The following is an 18,296-nucleotide window of genomic DNA, read 5'->3' on the forward strand; positions in this document are numbered from 1 at the left end:
TCTTTGAGTAGATGTGATATCTTTTGTTAGACCAACTGAGCAGTTGGAAAAAAATTATTGGCAAGCTTTCGGAGACAGTCACCTTTCTTCAGGCATGGGGAGTCTCTGCTGTGAAGTATCATGCATCCTGTGGGAGCCTTACACTACTGTGAAATTTAAAGCAGCCCTTTAACAGTTCTTATTACCACTGAGGTAGGCTAGCACAGGATCAGATGGTTGCAACCTGCAAGGCTACTCTTCCCCTAGGTTGAATAAAGTTCAGACAGAGAGGAGAGTTAAGCCCTGAATACTTGCCTGAATTTGTCACACTATTTGACACATTTTGGGAACTGTTCATGTGTTATGCATTACTGATATCATAAAGTTTTGGAAGCCAGACACAAAACGTAATGCTATTTTTACTATTCCCTTTGATAGTAAAAATATTTCTAAGATTTCTAAGGAATAAATACAGAGATTCCCTCCCTCCCCCCCTGCAAATAACTCATATAAAATACTTCTAGTGGAAAAGGTCCATGAGACAGATTGTTATTCTTCCCTGGGAACCTGAACAGTTTAGTTTCCTCTGTGAAGCTGTGCCAGCCTGTTCAGAGTTGCTGTTAGGGTCATCCAAAGTATATAGTCTTGCTGCAGCCTCAGCCCTCCAAGTAGATTTTCTAATGTGGACTCCTGCTGCCCTGAAAAGTTTCAGTGAACAAAGTGCCTTGGGCAGGTATAGGGACCAGGACCAATAGCAGTTCTGATTGCAGAAAGGGGCCTCCTCAGCAATTAGGATCTCCTTACTAGCCAAATGCATAAATGGGGTGCAGCAGCATTCAAGGAAGAGCTTTTCAGGAAGAGGGAGTGATTAAGAATGGTGGGGACCTCATCAGAGGGAGCTAACTGAGTTGCTTGAGTACATGAACTTTGTGAGGTAAGCAGAGAAAAGGGATTGAAGAAGCTGGTGTTCCCCATCTTTTATGCTGTTTCTGATAACTTCACTAGATTTATGCAAAGGCAACAGCATTGGACAGTATTGTAACCTTGTACTTGGTGTAATCTCTGATTAAAAAAAGAAAAAAGAACTATTTCTATTATGAGAAATGACCTTCTTACATTAAAATGCTCTACTAAAATATACCGGTACAGAACTTATTCTTGAGCATACAAACCTTGAAGCTTATGCTTTATTGAATCTTGAGGTCAGTTCACAAGGCGCATGCAGGGGGTCTCTTGGTTCTTGCAATTACCTCAAGGCTCAAGTAAAACTTTGATCCCTTGTCCAGAAACATACCTAGTTTTTTTTCAGATTTCTCTCCCATAGGGATAAGTTTCTTTGTTAGGCAGTAGGAATAGGCTGTTATTAGAGACAAAATTGTTTCCCACTCTACTATTATAAAATCAGTCTCAACATCATCTTAATCTGGATTTGTCAAATATGTGCCTCAAGGAGGAGAAGTTGGTGTGGTGGAGGAGGGAGAACGCAAATGAGTGAGCGCTGTAGGACAGATAACAGATGTGTGCTTGTAGCAGCTTCTTTTTCAATCAGAGCCTGAGTGCTTTAATTCACTTTTGTTCACTCAGAATCTCTGCAGGGGAGAAATATACCTAAATTTCCTACAAATCACAGATTCCTCTATCCAATCCTTTCAGACGAATCTACACAGATCTCTCAAATCTTGGTTAGGTACTGGGGACATCTGTGGAGGTCTCTATGTCCCAGGACTGGGGAATGGCAGCAGGATTGCTCCATGTGGAATTCTCCAACTCAAGATGAGGATAGCTTTGTAACTTATAGTATCTTCCCTCTTCCAGGGAACCAGCAACACACCTATAGGCTGGGGAACAGCCCTCTTGTCAAAACAGTGGTAGAAAGGGATCTTGGAGTCATTGTTGACTCCAGGATGAACATGAGCCACCAATGTGAGGAAGTGGTCAGAAAGGCTAACCGCACCTTGTCGTGCATCTACAGATGCATCACAAGTAGGTCCAGGGAAGTGATCCTTCCTTTCTATGCATCACTGGTCAGGCTGCAGTTGGAGTACTGCGTCCGGTTCTGGGCACCACACTTCAGAGGGGATGTGGCTAACACTGAGAGGGTCCAGAGGAGGGCCACTTACATGGTCAAGGTGCAGTGGGGCAGGCCGTACAAAGACAGGCTAAAGGGCCTGAATCTATTCAGCCTCCACAAAAGAAGGCTGAGGGGGATCTGGTGGCCATTTACAAACCCACCAGGGAGGACCAGTGGAAATTGGGTGAGGCTCTGTTCCCGCAGGCACCACTCTGGGGGTTTCTAGGAATAATGGCCACAAATTGTTAGAAAGAAGGTTCAGGCTGGACATCAGGAGACATTAGTTTACAGTTAGGGCTGCCAGGCTCTGGAATGGGCTCCCAAGTGAGATGGTACTCTCTCCTACCTTGGGGGTCTTCAAGAGGAGGCTGGACAGATATTTGGCTGAGGTGTTATGACCCCGGCACTCATTCCTGCCCAGGGCAGGGGGTTGGACCTGATGATCTGTTTAGATCCCTTCCAACCCTAAGCACTATGAGAGTATGAGACTGGATTCAGGATTGGCAGGTCTGTGAAAATGGGCTTCATGTAATCTCTCCTAAACTCAGTAATACCTTTCCCTTCCTTGCTCCTGAGAGCTGAACAGTGAAGGTGGTGTATCCTGGGTCACTCCATATCCCTATGAAAAGTGAAGTCAGCTTCTTTTGTCATTGGAGATCTGTAAGGATGGTGACAAGGGAGAAATTCTTAGCAAAAAACAAAAGCAAACAAACCAACCCCGAAAGGAAATTGGAAATAGATATGAATATTGTTTTGCACCTGCTGTGCATTTTTTTAAGGCCAATATCATCCAGCTCAGATGAAGGTCTACTTCAAGAATCCCTCAATATTACATATACATTGCGATTTATTGTAAAGCTTGTTGAAATCTTTAGGTACGTTGAAGGAAAAACAATATCAGCTATGATTCAGCCACAGTCTCTAAGTATGGGAGAGTGTATACGTTTTATTGCCTCAGGGATAACGGGGCTCAGATTGTGATGGAGACACAAAGGGTTACACTGTTTTACTTGAAGTGCCAAAAGGCAGTACTCATCTGTATATCTTCCTTCAGTTTTGGTACTTAAGTGAAGGTTGCAATTCAGCATGTGCATGGTGTCATGTCTGAGTTTTACCTGTCGGTTAGAGTGCCGAAGCCAGGAAAGCAAAAGACCACAATAACTTAGTAAGGACGCAGGCCATAAAGACCCCTCAGCACTAGTAGCCTTTATTTCTTTGCTAAAAGCAGCATTGCAGTTGGAGTTTGTTAAAAGTTTGTTCTCTACACTTAAGGAGCATGTTGTCTGCAATGATAAGTATTGCAGGTGCCAACCATAAGGTTGACCTTTTGAACCCGCTGAAGGCAGCCAGATGAATAATGTGTCTAGGTCAAATGAATAGGTATCTAGGTCAGATGAATATGTATCTAGGTCACTGTGTAAGAATGTAATCGGTGGTCAGTAAATATTCACAATTGGCATGAAGTGATTGGTCACTGCTGACTATAACTAAGAGCAGATTCCCGCCATTAAGCGGAGAACTCCACGCGCACATCTTGGAGAGATCGTCAGCAGATTGGCCACCTGTAGACACCTTCTCCCCGCCAGCTGTTCTTCATTTGGTGTATCTCGTTCACTGGTTCATCTGATCGTCTCGTCAAAGAGCTCTTGGAAGTTTACTGATCAAAAGCGCATTATAGTTTTTCCCTGTGCATGAGCTGTTGACCAGTTCTGTTTTATGCACTGTAACTGAACAAGTCAGCTATCCTGCCTATGCTGCAACCATCGGTAGCATAAGAACAATAAACCTTTCATACAACCAATACACTTCAAGCCTCCTGACTCCTACTCGCTGCTACTCCCCACCTGTCCTGTCATCTATCCCTTCTGCGCCAAGCCGGTTGTGCCGACCCAGGCTCGCAGGTCAAGGGTACACCAGTTACGTGGTGCAACACATGGCTACTGGACATGTTCCATAGGGCTCCGCTTTGGCCAGGTAGGTGCATGATCTCTCAGGTATGCACATAAGGCTAGGCAGTCCCCAAATTGTAGTTAGACAAAAACCACAGCTGGGAGGTTTTGTTCCAGTTACAATGTAGCCATCCCATGTTTTAGCCTAGAGCTGTTCATCATTGGAACACACATGGAACCTGCCTGTTCCATGTGTGTTCCAGTGATGAATCCAGGTTAAGCATTGTGTGGACTGCATGCTGCAGGGTTGGATCCCCAGGATCTCCCCACCATATGGGCTGCAATAGCAGCAGCATGCAGTCATTTCCACATCCTCAGTGGGTGGCATTTAGCCCTTGTGCAGGCTGTGTTGGCTGTAGCTTTTTTTCCTACTCCCTTCTTGTTATGTGTGTTGTGTAGGATGCAGCATGTGACCTCCAGGCCATGTGGCCTGCACAGCCATGTGGCAGGGGGAGAGCTAGTGGGTGCTAGTATGACAGCCCTATTTTAGTCCAATAGCCTAGCAGTTAGGGTAACTGCCTACCCCCACCCCTACTTTTACTCAGAGGGGACTACAGCCTGTATGTTTTGCTTCCCAGGAAAGCTAAACATCAGGCTACAGAGTAGGCATTATCCAGACTTTTTTCTATCCCTCCTCTTGAAGTTGGCCTTTAATATTCATCAAAGCAAAAGCACTGGTAAAGTTCCTGCCTCTTGAGGATACTTGACTGTGATCTCTTCCTCATACAATCATAGAACTGGAAGGTCCTCTGCCATTGGCAGGAAGTATTTGGCTCAGATGAGCTCAGCAAGATGCCTGTCCAGCCTTGTCTTGAACACCTCCAAGGAGGGTGACTTTACCACCTTTGCTGGCAGCATGTTCCAGATTCTGGTGACCCTTACACAGAAGAAGTCTTTCCTTATATCCAAACTGATGGTTAGCTAATACCCTCTATTACTTTATGCCCATTGGTCCTCATCCTCCCTTGAGAATACTCCTCACCCTCCTGAATAGTTGCTCTCCTAGTTCTTGATTCTCCCCCCTGAAGTACGTGTAGGCAGCTATCAAGTCACCTCTCAGCCTTCTCTTCCTCATGCTGAACAGGCCCAGTTCCTGGAGTCTCTCCCCACAGCTTGGTATCATCTGCAAACTTAATCATTGCGCTTTGTACCCCTTCATCCAAATCATTAATGAATATATTGAATAACATGGGTCTGAGCACTAATCCACTGGAGATGGCCCTCCAGGATGAGGACATCTGATTGTTCACCACTCTCTGGGAGTGGCTTCTGAGCCAGTTGTCCACCCACCTCACTGTAGACTAGTCCAGCCCAGTACTCTCCAGTTTGTTAGAGAGAATCCCATGGGAGACAGAGTCAAAGGTTTACTGAAGTTTAAGTAGATGACATCAACCTCATGTCCCTCATCCAGATGGTAAGTAACCTGGTTATAGAATGACACAAGGTTTGTCAGGCATGATCTGTCCTCCACAAAGTCATGCAGGTTGCTGTTTAGCACCCCATCTGTTACAAGCTTGTAGTTGATGGCCTTCTTAACCAACTTTTCAAATATTTTATCTGGGACCGAAGTCAGACTGACTGACCTGTAGTTTGTGGGGTCATCCCTCTTCTCTTTCTTAAAGATGGGCACCATTGGCCTTCTTCCAGTCATCTGGGACCATACCCAACTTTCATGACTCTTCAGATAGTTTGGCCAATGGTGCTGCTATAAGCTCATGCTATAGTCTGCAATGTAGGTAGTTATATAGGGGGAAGAAACCGGGTAATCTTATATCTCTTCACTCACTTCCCTGAAATGGCATATACAGTGAGACACAATTTGCCTATGAATTAGTATTTCTTTTGTTGCAGTACATGAATCATCACAGTCTTTGTAGCACATCTATAGTTTTAAGCAAGCCCTCTTTTCAAGTAGCCACCCTTTCTTCAAGAAGGGTAGGGAAGCTTGAAGTATGCAATTCTAAGCATTATTAGCAGGAAATAGTTTCCAGAATATTTTCTCCTCCTGCCCTTTGGATGATTAAGTAAACCTTGTTTCTATTCCTCATGTATTTAATTGATTCAAGGTGGTCTGTCTTGAATAAACATGTACAGAGGGGGAAAAATGAAAAAGAAAAAAAAAATGACTTTGCTAGAGTGTGTGGAAATTACACGATGAAAATGAAAGTCAAAACGTGAGTTAAAATATATTGCTTTCAGAAAGCTGCCTTTCAAGTTGGCTTTCATTGCCTGAATCAGAACTTTTCCAAAGAGGAGCATGAAAAATTACTGAGACTTAAACTACATGCTTAAACTTCTTTCTTCACTGTCTCTCCTCTTGCTCTGTTAGCCTTGTGCAATGTTACATGCTTCCAGAAACAGAAAGCATAACAGCTGGTCCCAATTATTCTAAGTACAGTGTGACTACATGCACAAATGCCAAGCTTTTCTATTTAGTTCCATGGTTTAATGAATGAGTTATTTAAAAAATTGACCAAGATGTTTCTATTCTGCTTAGACATTTGTTTCTGTTTAGTCTTATCAGTAAAAGCTCAGCTCACATGATCTGCATGATCAAATGGCCAGAACGCCTGAGCTGAAAGAAATGTCTTTGCAGCCGTAAACAAGCACAACAGAACAGGTTGTATCTGATACAAAATAACAAAAGCCAGCCAGACAAAGTTTTTCCTGAAACTAGAACAACATAGTTTAATAATGTTACAAATTAGGACATCTGCACAATAAAAATATACTTTTTATTTCAAGTGAAGGCAGCTGAAACATCCAGCATTTTGGACCCAAACGACCTTTATCAAAGTCAAAGACTCCTGGCTACAACACTTTATTAGGGCAAAAGCTGTATACTCTGTACTGACCTTGATAAAGGTCACGTGGGACTAAATGTCAGACCTTTTCAGTCTGTTCACCTGAAGTAAAAACCCTGATTTCTGTATTAAAGCTGTCTCAATTCATTTAGTGTTTTAAGGAATTTATTTGGGTCCAGCGTGCCCAGAGGAGCTTTGTGCTAGTTTGTAACAAATGAGATACCAAGTTCGGAACAGCCAGTGCCTGGGAGCACCTGGTTTATGCATTCGAATAATAATGTGACTGTATTCCCTACTTGTGTTTAGTAGTCACCTTGCCCTTTAAGAAGAAGTCAGGTGAAAGGTATGAGGAAAGCTTTGAGAAGAAGTCAGGCACGGAGATATTGCGGTGAGGAGCATGTCGTTAAAGCATAGATAGTGCTTTTTAGCCTGTCCTTTATACATAGGTTAGCTTTCCTCAGAGACCAATTTGCTTTTACACATGCCACTCACTGAAGCCCTGTGCAAGAACTCTCCCTCTCCGCAGGCATGGCCTCCTGTGCACTTTCTTCCTATGGCTCTACCTGCCTTTCTGACTTCTCACGCCCTTATTCACAGAGTACTCTACTTCTGAGCTTCTGTGGTTTCTGTTCATCTCTCTAACAACAACCGTTGCCATCTCTGTATGATGAGATTGCTTCAAATCCAAGAGGTGCTTATCTTCCTTACCTGCTTTTTAGAGTCCCAGCCTTAGCCCCACTTCAGATCTATGGTAAAAAAAAAACAACCCAACACAACAAACTGACCTACCTACAAGACAGTTATCTGGAATTGCATGAAAGATTTACATGGGAAGAACCCGTTATCATTTATATAAATGTAAATAACATATTTTATTTAGTTTTCTGCCTCATGTCATCACTCACCCATGATTTGGTCTCTAGTATTACAATGCCAGAAGGGTGAAGTGGGCATATCCTCAGGTATTCAGTGAATGAATCTTTTCCGTATAGCCCCCAAAACGGTGGATGCTAGAAAGAAGCCAGATTTTTAAGCTTGTAGATGCTATAGCAGACAATTTTTGCTGCTTTCTGGTTTTGATAGGACTTGTTAAAGCTTCCCTGGGTGCATCTAAGTGTGCTATTATAGTGCATGAATGAACTTTAAACTGCAAGGCTTATTGGTCCAGAGTTTATTGCTCCTGGGCACTGAATCTATACCTGTGCCTGGGAGCATCGCACATTGAGCTGGGTCAGAGCAATTCCAGCTGGCAGAGGGCCCTGGGGATCTGGGATATTTCCAGGTATTCTTCTGCTGCAGAGTAAATGTGTTTCCTCTAGCCTAATAAAGGCACACGTGTAGATGCAGAGATGTTTGCTGCACAGCTAATTAGTCGACTGGGCAGTAAACGTCTCATGTAGCTGTGCCCTGTGTTTGTATCTAATTGAAACAATTTAGTATCTTCCGGGACAAACTCTAGTGAAGAAGGAAAGAAAATTCCTGTCCAAATCAATGTAGGGCTGATCACCTGCTCAACCTCTGTTTAAAACAAATCAAGGGAGCACAGTTTCTGGCACCTAACAAGCCCTTGAGCTTTAGCTGTATGTCAAAGCAGGATGACTGCATCCGTACAGAATCCTGGCAGAGGTAAGTTCTTGTTAGCTATTGTTTTACAAGATAAAAGATTTTATAAGATTTAAAGAGCCATCTTTTAGAAATCCTCTGTGCAGTCAGGAAAAAAAAAGTAAGTATTGTTCTTATTAAACAAGTTATTGGTAACACTTACATTCAAGTTCAAGCAAGGCTGACTTTCCCTCCACTCACAAACTCTAACCAAAAAAAGGTGCAGTTCAGCTTTGATACAACAGATGAGTGAAGAGTTAGAATGAGCAATTATTATTTTGATCAAGCTAATGTGCCTAATTTGGACTTGCAAATTGTCAGTCTCTTAGTACAACAAAATTCATTGCCTGCAGCTCCGGCGCACATTTACCAGCTACCATAATTTCAATAAGGCAGCCAACAATTCTCTTGTTATGGAGTGTAGACTGGATTGACTGGTTGTAGTAGCAACATAATAGGTCTCCTGATCATATGCAATGCCCATAAATAAGATCTCTAAAGAGGGCCAAATTGTTTTTGATTATAAGTCAGGGAAGCAGTGCAAGTTTGGAAGAAAATGATAATGGGCTTTGAAGTTCCTGCTATTAGCTTTGCTAATTAATCACTTTAGCTAATCACTTCATTTCTCTTTATTTCTTCTTCCCCCTTTCCTCTAGGAATGATTACTTACTTTACAAGGGTGGTGTGAAGACGAATTACCATATAGCTATACACTGTTTTATGCTCAGCGTATGATTTTCAAAAATGATCCGTGCCAATCTAACTTGGGTTTCATAGGGAATTGGGTGAGGTGTCATTAATTATGATTTAAAAGACTGAATAATCATCAGAAGGACGAAGGGCACAAAACCCTTTTAACCATTTTAGTAAGTATCAGTTTTTTAGACAAGAAATGTCTGAAAAATAAAACGGATTGCTAATTAAATATAATTGACTTTTTGGTAGTCTTTCAGAGCAAATCTTAAATTTCCCTTTTTTAGAGGGGTCCTTCCTCGTCTGGTTTCTCTGTGCCTTCCTGTTTCAACATAGAAGCTTAAATAAAAGGTTTTTTGGGCCCTAGTCATTGCTGGTGTAGTTTGAACTGATATACACCGGCCAGATTGTAGGGGTTTTTTTTTCTTAGAAAGAATAACAGAGTATAAAAGCTGAATTTTTTTCTTTTGCAACAGGATGTGACCTCTTCCCTTCAATCTCCATGAAGACAGCCTGTCTGAGGGAAACAGCATGACAACTTGTCACTCACTGAGGTAGAAATCTTGTTTGAGAATTGGGCCAAGATCTTCTAACCTTCAGGCCAGATCCTAACTGAGCAACTATGAAAGTATGTGTTAGACTTTTTGCATTTAAGAGGGAATTTTTGCTACATAAACCAAGTTCATGCCAGCATTTTTTGTGATATCAAAGAAGGCTACTGTATGACAAGGCATTTGATACATAAAAAAGTAGCCACACAAAAGCGCATTGTGAATGTATCTGATAGTGCAGCCTTCAAAAAGGATATTTCCTTTACAAAAAGTTCTTGTTTCTAATAACACAAGAGAGTGAACATTGATTCTCTGTTAAACACATAGTTACACATATTTTTAAGTCAATTAAGAAATTCCTAACATTTTACATTTGCATGCTGGCTGCCTAAGGTCATAGTTATGTGACAAGTGCTAATATTTAATACTCTCATGGTCTTCTATATCACAGTCCAAATAAAAAAATAAAAAATCACTATATCTGAGAATCATAAATAACTGTCCATATATAACGTTATCTGCTCCAAAGTTACTTCGCTTATGTATACTTTAATCCCATGGTAAATGAAAGCTACCCTTTTTCATAGATTTCATAGTTTCATAGATTTCATAGACATTAGGGCTGGAAGGAACCTTGGAAGATCGAGTTCAGCCCCCCACCTGAAGGATCCCAGCAAGATAAGCATCCAATTTACCGGTCAAGGTGTTCAATGTAGGTGCTTGAACCACCTCCTATGGCAGGCTGTTCCAGACCTTGGGGGCTCGGACAGTAAAGAAATTCTTCTTTATGTCCAGCCTGAAATGGTCTTGCAGTAGTTTATAACCATTCGACCTCGTCATCCCTTGGGGAGCTCTGGTGAACAAACATTCCCCCAGATACTGGTGGTCACCCCGATAAACTTATAGGTGGCCATCAGATTGCCCCTGAGCCTGCGCTTTTCCAGGCTAAAGAGCCCCATGGCTCTCAGCCTGTCGTCTTAAGGTCTGTTTTTCTGACCTCTGATCATACACATGGCTCTTCTCTGGACTCTCTCAAGCTTCTCCACATCCTTTTTGAATTGTGGGGTCCAAAACTGGATGCAGTACTCCAGCTGCAGCCTCACCAAGGCTGAGTACAAGGGGAGAATGATGTCCCGGGATTTGCTTGAGAAGCATCTATGGATGCAAGCCAGCGTTTTGGTCGCTTTACTAGCCGCAGCATCGCATTGCAGGTTCATGTTCATCTTGTGGTCAATGATGACCTCCAAGTCTCTTTCTTCCATAGTGCTAGCCATTAAGAGCACTAGCTCACAGCCTTCTATTGCGTAGTAGTATGCAGGGCAAAAGCCATGTTAATGCGCTACTGTGCAATAGTATTAAGCTACTGTGCAGTTAGTGTCTCATGTAGATGTGCCCACTGTGAGTTAGTTTTGATTCATCTAGTGACGGCATCATGCTTGCAAAAAATTACTGTGGACTAGCTAATGTGCTGTGAATCCTCGTCCTTATTTCTGTTGTAGTAACTTTTCCATGTGCCCTTGCTTTAAGTCACTTAGAGGCTCTGGAATACGTTATCCCTTGGCCATTTCTTTCAGTGCATCAGAGGAATAGGATTTGGTTGCAATGTTTCAGCCCCAGAGTTCCTGTAGTTCAGAAACATTTTCATTTTGGGCATTCATTCGGGCTTGCCTAGCCACATATGTTTTTGTGTGTGACAAAACTCTTAACATATCTGGTATAAAACAGTACTTATTGTTTTAAAATGTAGGAATGGTTAAATTTAGGTTTGATTCTTTTGCTATGACCTAATGCCTGAATGAAGAGGATGTTCAGTAAGCCTATACAAACTGACTGATGAACTGATTTTTTTAATATTCTGATCCAAAGCCTACTGAAATTCATGGAAAGACTCCCATAAATATCGGTGGGTGTTGGGTCAGGACCTAAAATCACCATGTAGTTGGGTAACAAATTCTGCTACAGTGGATCCTGGCTGTAGTTAGCCAGTCAGTTTTGTAAAGATTCCTTCAATAATATTACTTTTGGCTATGGTCTCAATCACATATTCTCTGTTCCCCTTTTTATAACATTCCTTCTGGCAGAAAACAGAAGATTCTTGGCTTCTGAAGATATTTATAGTGGTGTGCAGTATTTCAGAAGTTGTGAGACAATGGACAACTGTAGAAAGGGTTTAACAAATATTACATTTTTTTTCAGGTATTGATGATATCTGGTCTAGCAATAAACCAGGGTAAAGTCTTGAAACATACTAGCCATAGTAACACTCAGAAAAATTATCTTCCTATAATAAAAAGAGTCCATCCTAGAGAATTTTTACTACACATTTTAATTTCCAGTAAGAAAATGGTTTTTAAAACAGAACAATGCTTAGAAGCATTACAACACCTTGAAAAGAGCACTCTAAGCTTTGAACTTTGTAGTAGTTTTAAATAATTTCTGACTGAACGTGTGTGTGTGTGTGTGTGTGTGTGTATAAACACCAGTGTGACAAATATAAGAAAAATAAAATAAACATTTTTTTGTAATAAATTAAACACAATAAATGATTCACAGAGCAAGACACAATAAAGATGCTATATGATTTTACTGATCTATAGTTGGGATATACCTTGTACATAAATGAAATTTACACCTATAAAGCATTATACACAGTGGGCACATCTGCATGTACATTTGCTGCTGCAGCAGTGTACTCATGATTAAATTCCTTATGAGTAAATGGTGCCAGGCAGGTGTGTACAAATGCAGGGAAACAGGTGCATGGTTTGCTGCAAATCTGGTCCTGCTTCCTGGGACCCCAGGGTAGGGGTGGTTGGGGGCTCTAGGCTGTGGGACAAGGAGCTGTCTCAGGGTGGGTGAGTGTGGTATGGTGGTGCTGGTGTAGGAGTTGGGTGAGCTACAGTGAATATGGGGGGCTGCAACCCCCCATATTCCCCTCCGAGCACTGCTGCCACCCACCCTGAGCACAGCGTGGTGCCCCCTCCACTGGGAAGAGCCCGGACTAGCCCTGGCCCCAGCCCACAGCATTCTTTCCTGTCCTGTGCCTATCTGGGGGCACATGCCCCCCATGCCTCCTGGGGTGCACATAGCAGCAGGAGCCATGCCCCACAAATGAGGTGCTCGTGGCTTAGTCCCACATCCTGCCAGCTGTGCGGTGCCTGCCCCTCACCTAGCTCCAGCCTCAGTCCCTCATCAGCCAGGGTCGGCATGGCTGGAAGCTCCATGCAGCCCCAGCAGTCAGCAAAAGTGTTGGCTTTGGGTGGTGTCTTTAGATGGTGGGATGCAGTGAGCAGGTGCCTAGCTGTGAGTCCCCATCTCCCCTCCCCCCACCCAGGGAGAAGCTGACACTTCTGACAGACAGCATGTTCATGGCTGGCTGTGCTTCCTGGCAGGGGCTTCCCAAATTGCTGGTGGAGGGTACAGCCAGGAAACTCTGTGGGACAGGCTGCTGGACACTCAAGGAGCCATCACTTGGTCATGTGTCACTGGGGATGCTAGGCCAGGACAGGGGATCAGGCAAGGTGTGGCCTGGGTCCTGGGGCATGAGGATGTCATCAGTTGCTGCATAAAGAGTGTGGACTTTCATGCAGTCCACAACCAACTATTGTAGTTGGTGTGCCCACAAGGCCTTGACCTTTATGTGGCACTACCATGCTGACTGGTCATGCCCATGTTTCAGCTTCTTGGCTGACAGTCCCTCATAGACATGGACATTGGACCACCTGCCCCATCTGAACTGGTGCTGCAACCTCTGCAGCACCCCACAGTGCCACAAGATTGCCGGTTTCCTCCTGTGACCAGCTGGGCCCCAGGTACTGGGTATGGGTATGACTGCAGATGAGGAGGACACCATTGTGGGTCCTGCACCAGCTTGCTGGGCACTCATATGGCTGTCCCTGTGCTTCCAGGCCTGGGAAGCTGCCTGCAGTGCCTGGATGGCACGGGCCTAGTGAACGCACAGCAATGCAGTGCCAGCCAGCAGGCTGGGGTGCAGGCAGGCTAGTGAAGCTGACCTACCACCTTCCCAGGGAGATGCAGGGGCTGGAGTGGCTTCAGGCTCCCTGCTGGTATGGCTCAGGGCTCTGAGTGCCTGCAGGCTTTTAAAGATCTGATGCAGGGGCTGTCATAGAGGCAGCCCAGCCCTGGGGCAGGAGAGGCTCCAAGCCTAGAGCCCTGGGTGTAGCCTCATGCCTCATGCCAACCCCCTAGTAGCAGGAATGACTCAGGAGCAAACTTGCTCTCATGTCACATCTATACATGCATAACTGCACAGTAACTAATTGCAAGTAAATTTGCTATCTGCATATTTACTCGCTATTAAGTGTTTTTACTGCTCAGTAAGCCTGAGCATGTGTAGACGTGTGCGCTTACTGCACAGTAAACTATGGTACTGTGCAGTTAAGCATCTTGTGTAGACACGCTCAGTATGACACCCCTACACATATGGGTAATTGAATGGACAAGGTAATGGACAGTATAGTGGTATATACGTCAGATTTATAGATAACATAGATTTCATAGACATTAGGGTTGGAAGGGACCTCGGAAGATCATCAAGTCCAGCCCCCTGCCCAAAGGGCAGGAAGTCAGCTGGAGTCATAGGATCTCAGCAAGATAAGCATCCAATTTGCTCTTGAAGGTGTTCAGAGTAGGTGCTTGAACCACCTCCGATGGCAGACATTGGGGGCTCTTTAAATTACTTATAATTCCTAAAGCCATAAAGCAAAAGAAGACACAGAAAATGTTTAAACTATTTTATAAAATGCTTCCAACAATTAACAGCATAAGATCTGCCAAAGCAGGAGCAGGCCAATGGATTCCACAATGAAGTTCTGATTCATTAAACTGTTTAAACATGTCTACCCTAAGAAGAATCTCAGTGAATCACTGGAACTATTCATGAGGTAATAGTTAACAGTGTGCTTAAGTATTTTACTGATATGGTGATTTCATGAATATACATGTTTTATGTAGGTTCATGTTGGATGCTCATAGCTTAGAAATATTTATTAGGATTTGGAAAACTTCAGAGAAAGGTTAGACTCAGCTAAAAGGGAAAAATACAGAAAGATTCTTATTAGTCCATCCTGTTACCCAGTAAAGTGTTACCATGTGTTATTTTCATTTCTTGGGTTCTTGTGTGCTAATATCAAGTATGGTATACATACCTGGCAGGGGAGAGCCCATGATCACAGAGGTCATTTTTCCAGGGTGAGGCCTATCCATTGCACTTCAGGCAGGCAGACCCCTGCAAATTTCCCCAAACGCAGGAAACTTGACTGCAATTTTTTCGGCAACGCAGAACTGCTTTCTTGCTTTTCCCCTGGCTTGCTCCTTGGGTCCTGGACTTGCACATAGGATACCTTCCACAGAATTGGAGAGTATTGGAAGACCCAGGTTGATGGGTCTGGGAGACAGGATACTTACCCTGTGTTAGACCCATACAGCTTGAACAATTGAGCTCTGTTCAGTTGAAATTTGGAACTTGACTCTTGAGATTTACCTAAGTGAATTCAGAACTGATCGGGCCCTTGAAACACTAGATATTGTATATATATAATTGTAGTGTTGTTTCTATTTTCAGTATTATTCAGCTTTCTATTTTTTACCTTTAGCCCTGAACAGCCACCAGTTATGTGATGCCACCTTGTGGTCTTTCAAGATGGAAGATACTATAAAAATGTTACTATCTTCCTCATAAGAAACATTCAGTATGCTATATTATCTTATGCTATCCTAAGTTTGGTTCTGACATATGGAAAAACATGAGAGAATGAAAGGGGCATATATTAATACATATTATGGAAGCATAATTAGCTATACATTTCAGCAGGAGATGTGAATTATCAGTTCACAACTGTACCTCATTCAGATGACCTATAACAAAGGAACCATGTCATATAAATAATTCTACAAGGTGAGGAAACAAAGTCCTAACACTAGCTAAATTTGTCTTTTTTCTCCACTATGCCTGTTGGAAAGCTTCTTAGTTCCCTGATAGTAAAAAAACTTAATCTAATTTCCAGCTTAATATTTATTCACCCGCAGTTTATACTCATTTGTTATTGTGCCAACATTGTCCTTTAGCTTAAATAGATCTTTCTCTTGGGTTATTTAGTCCTTTAATTTATTTATTTTGCTAGTCTAAAAAAGCCAAGTTCTTTTAATCGCCTTTCATACAATAGGCCTTCCATTCCCTTGAAAGTTGCAGTAGCCACTCTATACTAGTTCCATTTTGAATGATCATTTTTTAAGCCTGTACAACCAAACTTGTAAAAAGTATTCCAGATGAGGTGTTATTAGAGCTCTGTATAATGACGTTAATATTGTTTTTGAAATACCTCTCCTAATGCATTTTAGGATTGCATCTGCCTGGATGCATCTACACATGCAATTAATGTACCCTGATAAACTGGTGCAGTTTACGCCCAAGTCAGCTGCTCCTAGGTGCAGCATCTACGTGTGTGCCCGGACCACAGCACTTTGAGCTGGGGTGGACCAGCACCAGGCTGGAATGGGGCCTGGAGGGTCAGCCCTAGGCTCCAGATGGCAGCATTGGGCAGTGAAGGGGCTGGTTGGGGCACAAGGGTGCTACAGTGTGAGGCTAATCGGCAGTCAATTCCTACACTTTAGCACCCTAATTCCCCAGCCAGCCCCTGTTGCAGACTACATGTGTGCTTGATCACATGCAATTACTTTGCTGTAAGATAGTACTTGTCCTAAACAGTATTATCTTATCTTAATTAATGTACTGTGCCCTAATAGTGGCGCACATGTAGACTGTGACACTTTACTGTAGAGCTAATTAGTCAACTTTGAGGTAAAAAGCATATGTAGATGCACCCCCTTTTCACAACCATATCACATTGATGGTTAAGTCATTCCTTGATCAACTAATGCACCCAGTTCTTTTTCTTCTTCTTTTATTTCAGTCAGACAGGTTCCATGATTATAAGGATGTGGGACTCTCTAAGGATGGTGATACATGTTACCTTTCAGACGTGCTAAGAGCTCCTAAAACAGGAGTTTCCATATATCAGAACAGGAAAACATGAGCTAGGTGCCCTCTGAGAGTCTCAGAGACAGTTTGTTTCCAGCAAGGACTATCTCTAGTTCATCTTGGGCAGCTTGTGTTGCAGCTTATGGGGCCAAAACAAGTTATGATCCCAAGATCCCAGGATGTATCACTCCCAGCCTTCTCTGGTTGGACACTTTATCTTGCTCCAGCATGACAGTAGGAAGAGCCAGCAACTGGGGGAGTCCTCTGTCATTCCCCTCTCCTCCCATTTGGGCTCACTCCGGCTCCAGGGCTCCTCCCCACACCCAGTTCCCTGCTATCCAGCCCAATCCCTGCCCCTAGTCCATTGGGGCTCACTGCCCTACCCCTGGTCCCTTTCAAATCACCCCCACTCCTGCCCCACAGCTCCCCCACCCCCCGGCCTTTAACAGCTCATCTTCCACCTCCCTGGATTTTTGTGATTTACCTCCCATGCCCCTAGCCCTTTGGTGTTCACCCTTCTCCTCTGGTCCTTCAGAGCTCACCCCTTACCCACTGGTCCCTCAGAGCTCAACCCCCATCCTTCAAGGCTCACCCTCCAGATCCCTGACCCCTTTGGCTTATGCCCCACTCCAGCCATTTCCTTCCTCACTTACCTGCCTTGCCAGCATTGTCTTGGGGAAGCGGGCAGGAAAGAGTAACCCACCTTCTCACAACCACAGCTGCTTCCTGGGCTGAGCCCAGGTGCTTTATTGAAGTCTACGTAGATGTGATTTACTACATTTCATTTGTATAGAAAGCCAGTTATGAGAGATCTCCAATTAATCTGAACGCTCTACTCTTGATAGTGAGTAAATGTTCTTGCTACCATGCACGCACATCACTTGTCAGAATATTTGCTGAGATATCCCTCTGTATTTCACAAAGCAATTTATATTATTGTAAATCTATTACAGCTCTTCTGGCTGCTGACTGGAGAGGAATTAATGCAGAAGGAAGGGAGGTTCCATAGCAGTATAGAGGGACTAGGGGCAGACACAATAAAGATAGCTGCTTCCAGCTAGTTCTAGTACTGATTCAGATGACTGGGGAGAGGTTTTTAGGGCTGCCTATTTCTCTATGCTGGCTTACAAATAACAGGGCACAAATATATAATATAGACAAAAACACTTACATTGAATAAATTAATAAATGATACCCCACCTGATCCTGTGACTTCTCTGCAACAGTAGAAAAAAAACCTGCTTCAAAGTCTGAAAATTGATCATGACTGAGCTAACAGTTTATCTTTTGAGTTTCTACACCATTTTCCATAGCAGAAATATATCTTTCCACTGTTTTGCCTAATGAACCAGTTTGGCACAGGAAGTCAGAATTAAATAACTCTGAAAATGTCAAGCTACTATCAACTGCAATAATCAGCAAGAAAGCAATTTCAGGTCCTTTGGAGTTATCCTTAATTATTTTGGAAAAAGTTCTAAGTGAATGGTAAAGAAGGTCTAGTCTAATAACTGCTTGATCATGCTCTCAAGGGCATAATTCCAACCAACTTAACATGGGGGCAGGATTAGGCCATATATCCTCACAATATTACCAATTCTTTGTCATTTTCCTTAGCCTATCAGTTAAATGCTTTAATCTATTACAGTT

At 43.1% G+C, this 18,296-nt stretch overlaps 1 long non-coding RNA gene and 1 other non-coding gene across 2 annotated transcripts in view; both read left to right on the top strand.

Annotated features, from left to right (window-relative positions):
* Positions 1–813: 813 nt before the first annotated feature.
* Positions 814–18,296, top strand: part of LOC149870580 (uncharacterized) — a 145,831-nt gene continuing 128,348 nt past the window's right edge. The window contains exons 1-2 of the long non-coding RNA XR_016440462.1: positions 814–913; positions 9,575–9,652. This is a non-coding gene — a long non-coding RNA (uncharacterized LOC149870580). The remainder of the gene's footprint in view (positions 914–9,574; positions 9,653–18,296) is intronic.
* LOC149870581 (U1 spliceosomal RNA) lies at positions 14,810–14,974 on the top strand. Its single transcript, XR_016440894.1, has one exon. It is a non-coding gene; the product is annotated as a U1 spliceosomal RNA (small nuclear RNA).

Source organism: Crocodylus siamensis, chromosome 2 (assembly GCF_052110815.1).
Source record: "Crocodylus siamensis isolate JL-2025a chromosome 2, ASM5211081v1, whole genome shotgun sequence".
Lineage (NCBI taxonomy): Eukaryota > Metazoa > Chordata > Crocodylia > Crocodylidae > Crocodylus > Crocodylus siamensis.